We start from the raw sequence: 10,497 nt of genomic DNA on the forward strand, positions 1-10,497 counted from the left end.
AGACATTAGACAATAGGTGCAGGAGTATGCCATTCGGCCCTTGAGCCAACACCGCCATTCACTGTGATCATCCACAATCAGTACCCCGTTCCTGCCTTCTCCCCATATCCCTTGACTCCGCTATCTTTAAGAGCTCTATCTAACTCTCTCTTGAAAGCATCTGGAAAATTGGCCTCCACTGCCTTCTGAGGCAGAGAATTCCACAGATTCACAACTCTGGGTGAAAACGTTTTTCTTCATCTCCATTCTAAATGGCAAACTCCTTATTCTTAAGCTGAGGCATTTAGATAGGAACGGTTTAGGGGGTTATTGAAGAAAGGCAGGCAAATGCCACCAGCTCAGGTAGGCATGCTGTGTAAGGAGAACTCTAGGAGAACAGCCAATTGTGTGTCAACAGTACATGGGTTAGGCAAGCTTTGTTGGGGTATGTGTGTGGGGGGGTGGGGGTGGTGTGGGGGGGAGGGGGAAACTTTTAAATCTCTCCCTGCACGGGAGACCCGACCTTTTCTTTGTCGGGTCTCCGTTGTCGTTGGGGCTGCAACGAGGAGCGGCCTCCAACAGGAAAACCGGGGACTCCAGTGCCGAACTCACCTCACCGTCGCGGAGCTGGCCGAGTCCAGAGCGGGTGGAGCTGTGGTGGACGCTGCTGCGACCCGACCCCCGGAGATTCGGTGGCTGCAACTGCGGGTTTGGCGGACGGCACCGGGAGCCCGCTGGTCCCTGGAGGGAGACCGCTTTTCGGGGCTTCCGCAGCGGCGACTTCTCCCGCCCGAGTTGCGGGGTTGAAGAGCACCTGGAGCGGGGCCTTACAGCACCGCCCCGCGCGGCTTGGAATGGCGGCGGGCTGCGAGCGCACGCCGGGGGCTCTAACACCAAGACCCGGTGCGCGAGCTTGCATTACCCGGCGTGGTTTAATGGCCACGGGACAATTCGCCATCGCCCGCCGGGGGCTTTGACTTTGACTCTGACATGGGGGGGAGAGTGCAGTGGAGAGAAAAGTTTTTTTGGCCTTCCATCACAGCAATGTGATGGATGTTTATGTAAAATATGTTGTGTCTTGGGTCTATTTGTTGTAATGTATGGCTGCAGAAACGGCATTTCGTTTGGACCTCACGGGGTCCAAATGACAATAAATTGAATTGTATTGTATTCTTCTTGATAACCTGGCAAAACGCCAACTTCATTAATTTAAGGTGTTTCGGTTAAATTTCTTCTCTTGCTTCCTTCAGTTCCAATCACTGTTAGTTTTCCACTGGCACAGACAACCAGACAGTGCTGTGGTTGTAGTGATGAAGCACTACCCCCTTCACACTGAGGAAGTGCTGGTTTTGCATTTGTAGTCACACTCACTTCCGAGGCTGAGGTTGGAGGACCGGCAGCCAGTTTACCACCGACCCACGTACAAGCTAGGCTGATTACGTTTTTTAATTCTGTCATTCATTCACATGTTTTGGGGTCACTGTTGAGACCTGTATTCGTAGCCTGTTCCTACTCGCCCTTGAGGACAGAGTTGGGTTTCCCTCCTCAAGCAATAAGGACCCCACAGGAGTTGTGGCCAGGGAAGAGGTTACTGGTACTTTGATTAAAGGAAGTCTTCACCATTGCTGATTTGAATCGTCAGTCTGGGCATGGGGAGAGCCAAGTGAAGAGTGGTTAATTGACATATGTGCTACGAGAGTGCAGTATTTTATTGTAATATGTCCCAAAATAGAACAATGCAATTCTTACTTGCTGCAACATTACAGGCTCGTAAACACAATACACATTAATAATTTATAATAATCAAAAATGATCATTAAATTGATAACCGTAATACTAGTTTGAGGGTTTAACCTGGAGGATGGTGAAGAAATCAACAAAGAAGGAATGTAGTGACAGTACATTATCAGGATGTTCATAGACAAACTAAAAGCTGAAGTCAGTTTCGACAAAGAAAGCGGAAGGAAATGTTGTCTTTTCAAAGCAGAGGAATTACATTGGGGTGACTTTAAACAACGACTTTCCCACTGTGCTCAGGGTGGGTATACAAGGAATCAAGGGCCCAGTACCTCATGAGGTTGAGGGACTCAAAGGCTCACCTCTCAAAGACAAATGAGACAAGCTTTAAAGGCTGGTCGCTACAGTGCCCCCCACATCTTAGGAATTATTTTTTTAAAGAAATCGAGAAACTAACGGGACTAACATCCAATACTCCTCTGGACCTGATAGCCTATGTCCTTGACTTTTGAAGAGCTAGCTTCAAAGATTCAGATTTATGGAATTTGGAAGGGATATGGATCATGTTCAGGCAGAGGAGATTAGTTTAACTTGGCTTCATGTTTGGCACAGACATTGTGGGCTGAAGGGCCTGTTCCTGTGCTGTACATTTCCATGTTCTAATGGCTCCTGCGGGTTGGGAAGGTGGAAAGTAATTGTCATTCATGAAAGGAGGGAGAGATGAAGCCGGGAATGAACTGAGTGTCCGACACACACCAGCAGACAGGAAGTACGGAAACCCATTGTTGAAGGTGTTTCAAAAGTCTGCAGACGCTGGAAATAGAACCATAGAGCAAGACACCAGAGGATCAGGCCCAAAGATCCTATACTATAGGATCTTTGATCAGGCCCTTCAGCATAGCACGTCCATATCCACTATCACATACCCATCCATATGAATTTCACTTACCAGCGCTTGGTCGGTAGTCTTTAACGTCTTGGGATTATGTGTTTGGCCATATGCATCTTAAATGTTTGTTTGATCGATTGAAGGATATACAGTGTAGAAACAGGCCCTTCGGCTAATGAGTCCACGCCTATCATCAATATCAGTCAAACCAATCAAATCACTTTCTCAATTACTCCCTACACACATGGGGTGGGGACTGGACATTGTGCCTTCCTCCACAGTGCTATCCACTGTGGGGGGATGATTTTTTTTGTCTAACTGTAGTCTTGTAGGTCTGTGTCCAAGATGGCTGCCGTGAAGGGAGAGTGGACGCTGGCACGAATTGGTTGCCGCTGCTCTCTCTTCACACTGTGTTTTTGATTTTCTGTTTCTGGATTGAATTCTGTTTTTAATTTGTGTCTCTGTGATGTCTTTATTATTTGTTATATTCCGATTTTATGTTATTCCGATTAAATGTCTATTATTGTTATGTCTGTATTCTTTCTTTATGTCCTGCACGGAGAGGACGCTGGCGCTGTTTGTTCGCCGCTTCTCCGTTTGCTATTGTCTGTTACTATTGTAAAGCGACTTTGAGTCTTAGAAAAGCGCTATAAAAATAAAATTTATTATTATTATTATTAGAGGCAATTTAGAGGCCAATTAAACTAAAAGCCCACACATCTGTGGGATTTGGGAGAAAACCGGAGCACCCAGAGCAAACCCACCCAGTCACCGGGAAAACGTTAAAACTCCACACAGATAGCACTGAGGTCAGGATTGAATCTGGGCCTGTGGTGCTGTGAGGCAGCAGCTCTACCAGCTGCACCACTGTTATGAGAGTACCTGCTTCCATCACATCTCAAGTCAAGTCAAGTTGAGATTATTGTCTTGTCAGTGCAGTGAGGTACAGACACATTGAAAATCTTGCTTCCAGCAGCAGCACCGGCATCTAGACTCAGACTGCGCACGAAAACATAAATTATGCATAAATCACACATACATTCTGCAAGACAGTGAAAAGAGAAAGACTGCAGAAATAAATATGTTGATAAAAAATTAGATATTAGTGCAAAACACAATGAGAAAACAAGTCCATGGTAGTGCATGAGGTGGTCTGCAGTGGTCAAGGACATAGGCACTGCAGACGCTGGAGTCTTGTGCAAAACACAAAGTGACGGAGTAACTTGGCGGTGAAATGTAGAAACAAGAAAATGTAGATGCTGATTTACAAAAGACGACGCAGAGTGCTGGAGTTGCTCAGTGGGGCAGGCAGCATCTCTGGAGGATATGGATAGGCGATGTTTTGGGTCAGGACCCTTTTTCAGATGCCAGTATTTCGAAGCGTTCAGTTGCCGAGGTTGGATTAGGGTCGTGTAAGTCAGTTCAAGAAACTGATAGTTGTAGGAAAGTAGATGATCCTGAACCTGGTGCTGTGAGACTTCAGGCTTCTGTATCTCCTGTCCGATGGTGGCAGTGAGAAGAGGGCAGTGTGCACCAGATTCTGCTTCAGGGAACAGTGCAGGAGGTTCAGTTGTTACATAGATGCATAGACAATAGGTGCAGGAGTAGGCCATTTGGCCCTTCGAGCCATTCAATGTGATCATGGCTGATCATCCACAATCAATACACAATCAAGTTGTATGGTTATGGTATGAGTGCAGGCAGGTGGGACTAAGGGAAAATAAATGTTTGGCACGGACTTGTAGGGCCGAGATGGCCTGTTTCCGTGCTGTAATTGTTATATGGTTATTATATGGTTAATACCCCGTTTTGTTACAGAGAGTGGTGGGTGCCTAAAATATGCTGCCAAGTGTTGGTGGTGGAGGTAGATCCAATAGTGGCGTCCATGAGGCTTTTAGACAGACACATGGATATGCAGGGAATGGAGGGATATGGAGGAGATTAATTTAACTGAGCAGCATGTTCAGCATGGACATCGTGGGCTGAATGGCCTGTTCTGAAGCATTCTATGTTGTATGGTCTTGCTGACAGCCTACAGATGCTCACTCCACAGTGTTCAGAGATGAGGTCATGCCTGGCGTTGATCCATTCTTTATTGATATCTTTGTTTTGTGAGATCACACACCTTTAGAAGGTGCGTGAGTAGCTGAATGTATGAAGTTGGATGTCGCCTGGATCAGATGGATACGCCCTAGATTTCTGAAGGAGGTAGCTGTTGAGATTGTGGAGGCTTGATTAGTGGTGATTTTTCGAAAAATCACTAGAATCTGGAATGGTTCCACAATACCTGAAAATCGCTAATGTAACTCCACTATCTAAGAAGGAAGCAAGGTAAAAAAAAAATTTATAGGCCGATTAGTGTGACCTATTGGTTGGGAAGATTTTAGAGTCCATTATTGGATGAAGTTTCGGGGTACTTGGAAGTACATGACAAAATAGGCTGAAGTCTGCATGGTTTTAGTTAAGGGGAAATCTTGCCTGATAAATCTGTTTGAATTCTTTGAGGAAGAAAAAGCCAGATGAAGTTGAGTCAGTGGATGTTTACTTGAATTTTCAGATGACCTTTGATAAGGTCCTGAACGTGAGGCTGCTAAACAAGGTAGGAGCCCATGGTGTTGGAGGCAAGGATGGGAAAAGCCTCAGCAGAGATTGGCTGACTGGCAGAAGGCAAAGAGTGAAAATAAAGGGGGTCTCTTCTGGTTGGCTAGTGGTTTTCCGCTGGGATCAACGTTGGGTCCGCTACTATTCACATTATATGTTCATGATTTGGATGATGGAATTGACCGCTCTGTTGCCAAGTTTGCGGATGATACGAAGATACGTGGAGTGGCAGGTAATGTTGAGGAAGCATGCAGTCTGCAGAAGGACTTGGACAGACTGAGAAAGTGGGTAATGAAGTAGCAAAGCGCAGCCAAATGTACTGCCATGCACTATGGTTGTAGGAATAAAGGCGTAGACTATTTTCTAAATGGCGAAAGGATTCAGAAATCGGAGGTGCAAAGGGACATGGGAGTGCTGGTGTGGGATTTGCAGCTCTAGTCGGCAGTATTGAAGGCAAGTACAATGTTAGCATTCATTTCAAGAGGAATAGAATATAAAAGCAAGAATGTAATGCAGATGCTTTATAAGATACTGGTCTGGCCACATTTGGAATATTGTGAGCAATTTTGGGCCCCATATCTGAGGAAGGATGTGCTGACATTGGAGAGGGTCCAGAAGAGGTTTATGAGCATTATCCCAGGGATGTTTAGGTTAATGTATGATGAGCATCTGATGGCTCTGGGTCTGTACCGACTGGGGTTCAGAAGGATGATGGTGGGGGGGGGGGGATCTCATTAAAATGAGTAATGAAAGCCCTAGATAGAGTGAATGTGGACAGGATGTTTCCAGTAGTGGGAGAGTCTGGGACCAGAGGGCACAGCCTCAGAATAGAGAACGTACCTTTAGAATGGAAATGAGGAGGAATTTATTTTGCCTGATGGTGATGAATCTATGGAATTCATTGCCACAGACAGCTGTGGAAGCCAAGTAATTTGAGTATCTTTATAGCGGAGATTGGTAGGTTCTTGATTTGTATGGGTGTTGTGAGGAGAATAGCAGACTCGATGGGCCAAATGGCCTAATTCTGCTCCTATATCTTATTTCTGCTCCATTCTGCTTGGACATTTACTCTCTGTTGGGCCTTTGGTTTTAAATAATAAAACAGCCTAAAAGCCTGCTCACAAAACTTGCTCCCTTTAAGCTCATGGGGGCCCCATCCCCACACTCCCTTTAACCTCATGCGGGCCCATTCCCACACCTTTAATCGCATGAGAGCCCATTACCACACTCCCTTTAATCCCATTAGGGCCACATTCTCACATTCCCTTTGAAACCCACAATGGTCCCATTTGTTAATTCCCTTTAAATCCCTTTCCCTGCACTGTCTCCTCCCCTTCTCAGCTCTCCCTCAGCTCTCGGGCTCCTTCTCTTCCTTTTTCCTTTCTTCTCCCCCATCCCTCCCCCCCCCCACCCCCCTACATCAGTCTGAAGAAGGGTTTCGGCCCAAAATGTTGCCTATTTCCTTCGCTCCATAGATGCTGCTGCACCCGCTGAGTTTCTTCAGCACTTTTGTCTACCTTCCATTTTCCAGCATCTGCAGTTCCTTCTTAAATCCCTTAAAACTCACTGGAGCTCCATCGGCCAGGCACCACCAAAATCCTGAGAGTGCCAGATTCTCGGAGTTTCCTATACATGTTTTCGCTCTGGTTAAACAGCCCTCTTCTGCCCACCAAGAAGTTATTTGGTGGGGTATAACCCAACTGAGATCCCTGCCTCACGATGCTAGAATCGGTGCTTAAATCCCCTAGCCACTCCTATCATTTGGACCGATACCACCCACAAACAATTCAGACAGAAACCTCAGCGCTGAGATGAGGAGAAATTTCTTTTTGCAGAGGAATACAATTAATTGGACCTCCCCTCGTCCCTCCTCATGACCCCCCCCCCCCCCCCACCCCCGCTGAGCTGGACAGTAACAATAATCAAGGTATGCTCACAGGGGGGAATGGCAGGGTTTGAGGGAAGGTGGATCCCAGGCAGACAAGGCCGTTATTACTGCGATGAAACGAGCTCGAGTCGTGGGAGCCAGCTTTCAGCTCCCACCATGTCAAGCCCTCAGAAAACATTTTCTGTTTCAATGAGATCACTTCTCATCCTTCACAGCTCCAGAGAGTCTGCAGGATGTGCGATGCGTGATCATTAAATTCATCGCCATCTGTGCAGCCTGGAAGCACCGGTGATGCCTTGTGTCATCGCTCTGTGATTTGCTGAGGCCTCTGACACGACTGTTGTTAAGCGGTGCAGGTCCCGTGGGCGAGGCTGGTCAGGAGGTGTAAGTAACCACCAGCTTTGGCAGCTGGTACCTTCGCCCAAGCTCAGTTCTGGAGGCAGGATGGGGCTGCAGAACAGGTGCCAAGGGAAGATGGTAGTGGGCGGGATATGTACCTCCTCAGGGTTTCTCCCTCCTGCAACATGATGCGGAATTGCTTAGCATCTCTTATTCAACATTCCTTTGGTGCTTATCTTCAGTGCAAACTACAAAAGCGCAGTGGGTAGCCACAATCCCTAGAGCCTATCCCACAGTTCTGTCAGATCATGTCCTCATTAGCCAATACCCTAACTGTTTACCTGCCTCCCCTCTGCAACCATTAAGATTATATTTCCATGTGACCTTACGATGTAGAGAAGGGCATTCGGCCCATAATGGCTGAGAGAGCAATCCTATCGCACACTATTTATCTAGTAAAATTACTCAACTTGGTTTTGAACTTTCAGTTCATACGTGATAGGAGCAAAATTAGGCCCTTCGGCCCATCAAGTCTACTCCGCTATTTAATCATGGCTGATCAATATTTTCCACCTAACCCCATTCTCCTGCCTTCTCCCCATAACCCCTGACACCTGTAATAATTAATTTTCAATGGACTGTCTAGCTCCCCCACTCCCTGATGCAGAAAGAAACAGGATTCCAGTCCCCGTTGGACATCACATCTTCTTCTTCCAGTCATCTGGCACCTCACCTGGGGTCAAACATCAGTCTGAAAAATGGTCCCGACCCAAAATGTCGTCTGTCCATTTCCCTCCACAGATGCTGCCTGACCCACTGAGTTACTCCAGCATTTTATGTTTTGCTCAAGTTTCCAGCATCTGCAGTTTCTTGTGTCTCCATTTAAATATGTGTGTCAGAGCCCCAGTATTCCCCTCCCTGCCTCCCACAGCAGCCTGGGAGCCTACCTCAGGCTCTGGGGATTTATCGTTTCGTTGTCTACTGCATTTCGTTGTCTACTGCATTTCGTTGTCTCTGTACTGTACACTGCACAACGACAATAAAGTTTGAATCTGAATCTGCATTTGTGCCCGTTAAGATATCCAAAATCTTCTCTTTTTTTAATCTTAACACGTTCTGAAATTTCAACGTTCCAACTGAAAAGTCCAATTATAATGTCTTTCGCCTGAGTGAATACAGATGAAAGCTATTCCTTTCCTTGGATTAAAGGAAAGGTATTCCTTTAATCCCTGGCTCGATCTACAGTTTGCCCCTTTGTGTTTTAATGAGTCCCACTCTTTCCCTGTTTCCCGCTCACTCGTGATATGCTTGGGATTTTAAATATTTTTATCCGCCACTGATATTTCTTGGCCTCTCCATGCCATATTTTTTTTAAGAACCCTCCATCCCCCTCTGCTGACAAGAGGTCTTTGGTGTTTCAATGCTCTGTACCTACCAAACATCAAGAGCAGCTGGAGGAACTCAGCGGGTCACAGGCAGCATCTGTGGGAGGAAATGAAGTTAACTTTTCAGGATGAGACCTTTCATTGAGTTGAAGGATCTCCACCTAAACGTTTGGCAGCTTACAGCCCAATGGTATGGATATTGATTTCTCTCACTTCAGGTAGCCCCAGCATTCCCTCTCACTCTATCCCTCCCCCACCCAAGTCGCACTAGCTTCTCATTTTCATCCTACAACTTGTTTGCTTTATCCTCGTTACTTTTTTGCATATCTTTCATTTGTTGTTCTTTATCTCTCCACATTACCGTCTATATCTCTCGTTTCCCTTATCCCTAACCAGTCTGAAGAAGGGTCTCGACCCTAAATGTCACCCTTTCCTTCTCTCCAGAGATGCTGCCTGTCCCATTTGAGTCACTCCAGCTTTTTGTGTCTATCTTCGGTTTAAACCAGCATCAGCAGTTGCTTCTTACAAAAACTTTGACTGTCCATTTCACTTTCCCGATGCTGCCTGAGTCGCTGAGTTCCTCTAGCTGCTCTCGCATTATTTGTAATAGATTCCAGCATCTGTAGTCTCTTGTGTTTAGATACAAACCGTATGCTCCCGTTTTCCTCTTTATCCAGGCCTCAACATACAGGGTTCCTTCGACTTGCCATCTGCAGCCTTCACCTTCGGACATTCCATGACTTTTCCACCATTGAAGAGGCGGAAGTCAGGAATGTGATGGACCACTCTCCACTTGCCTGGGAGAGTGCAGCTGAAGAAGCTCGACACCATCCAGCACAACAGAGCCCTGTTGACTGGCACCCATCCACCACCCTGAACTCTCACTCCCTCCAGCACCGTGGCACAGTGTGCACTGTAGTTAGCCAGCCAGGCTGCTCCGCCTGCATCTCCCAAGCCCGCGGCCCCAGCATCCAGAAGGACAGGGGCACAAGGTTGTCACCATCACTTGGAATCTGCACACTCAAATTGGGTCCCAATGCACAGGAAGATGTGATCTCCCTTGACAGGTACAACTTGGGTTTACTGAACAATCACAGCCTCATGGAAAACATGTACAGTTGGAACCCGTTTTCCCTCGAGTATAAAATGTTAGGGGTGATGTGAAGTGTTTATGAAGAGTGAAGGAGGGAGGCTACATGGGTGGAGGGAAACCATTTTCTTTGGTTAGGGAGAGAGACCAAGGGGATAAAGCCTTAAAATCATTCTGTGCCATTGTGGAGCGATGCCAGAGTGATTGTGGTACAATATAACACATTGATTAGTTCATGCCAGGAGTACTGTCTGCAGCTCTAGTTGCCACACTGCAGCGGGATGTGATTACACTGGCGTGAGTACAGAGGAAATTCAAGAGAATCAACAACTTGGGTTGAAGCAATTCAGGTACGAGGAGAGACTGCAATGGTTGGACCAGTTGCAATCAGTCTGAAGAAGGGTCTCGACCAGAAACGTCACCCATCCCTTCTCTCCAGAGATGCTGCTTGACCCGCTGAGTTACTCCAGCATTTTGTGTCTACCTTCGATTTAAACCAGCATCTGCAGTTCCTTCCTGCAATGTTTGGATTTGTTTTCCTAGGCTGAGGGAGGACGTGATAGAAGTGTACAAAACCATGATAGTCGGA

This window comes from Amblyraja radiata, chromosome 28 (assembly GCF_010909765.2).
Source record: "Amblyraja radiata isolate CabotCenter1 chromosome 28, sAmbRad1.1.pri, whole genome shotgun sequence".
Classification (NCBI taxonomy): Eukaryota; Metazoa; Chordata; class Chondrichthyes; order Rajiformes; family Rajidae; genus Amblyraja; species Amblyraja radiata.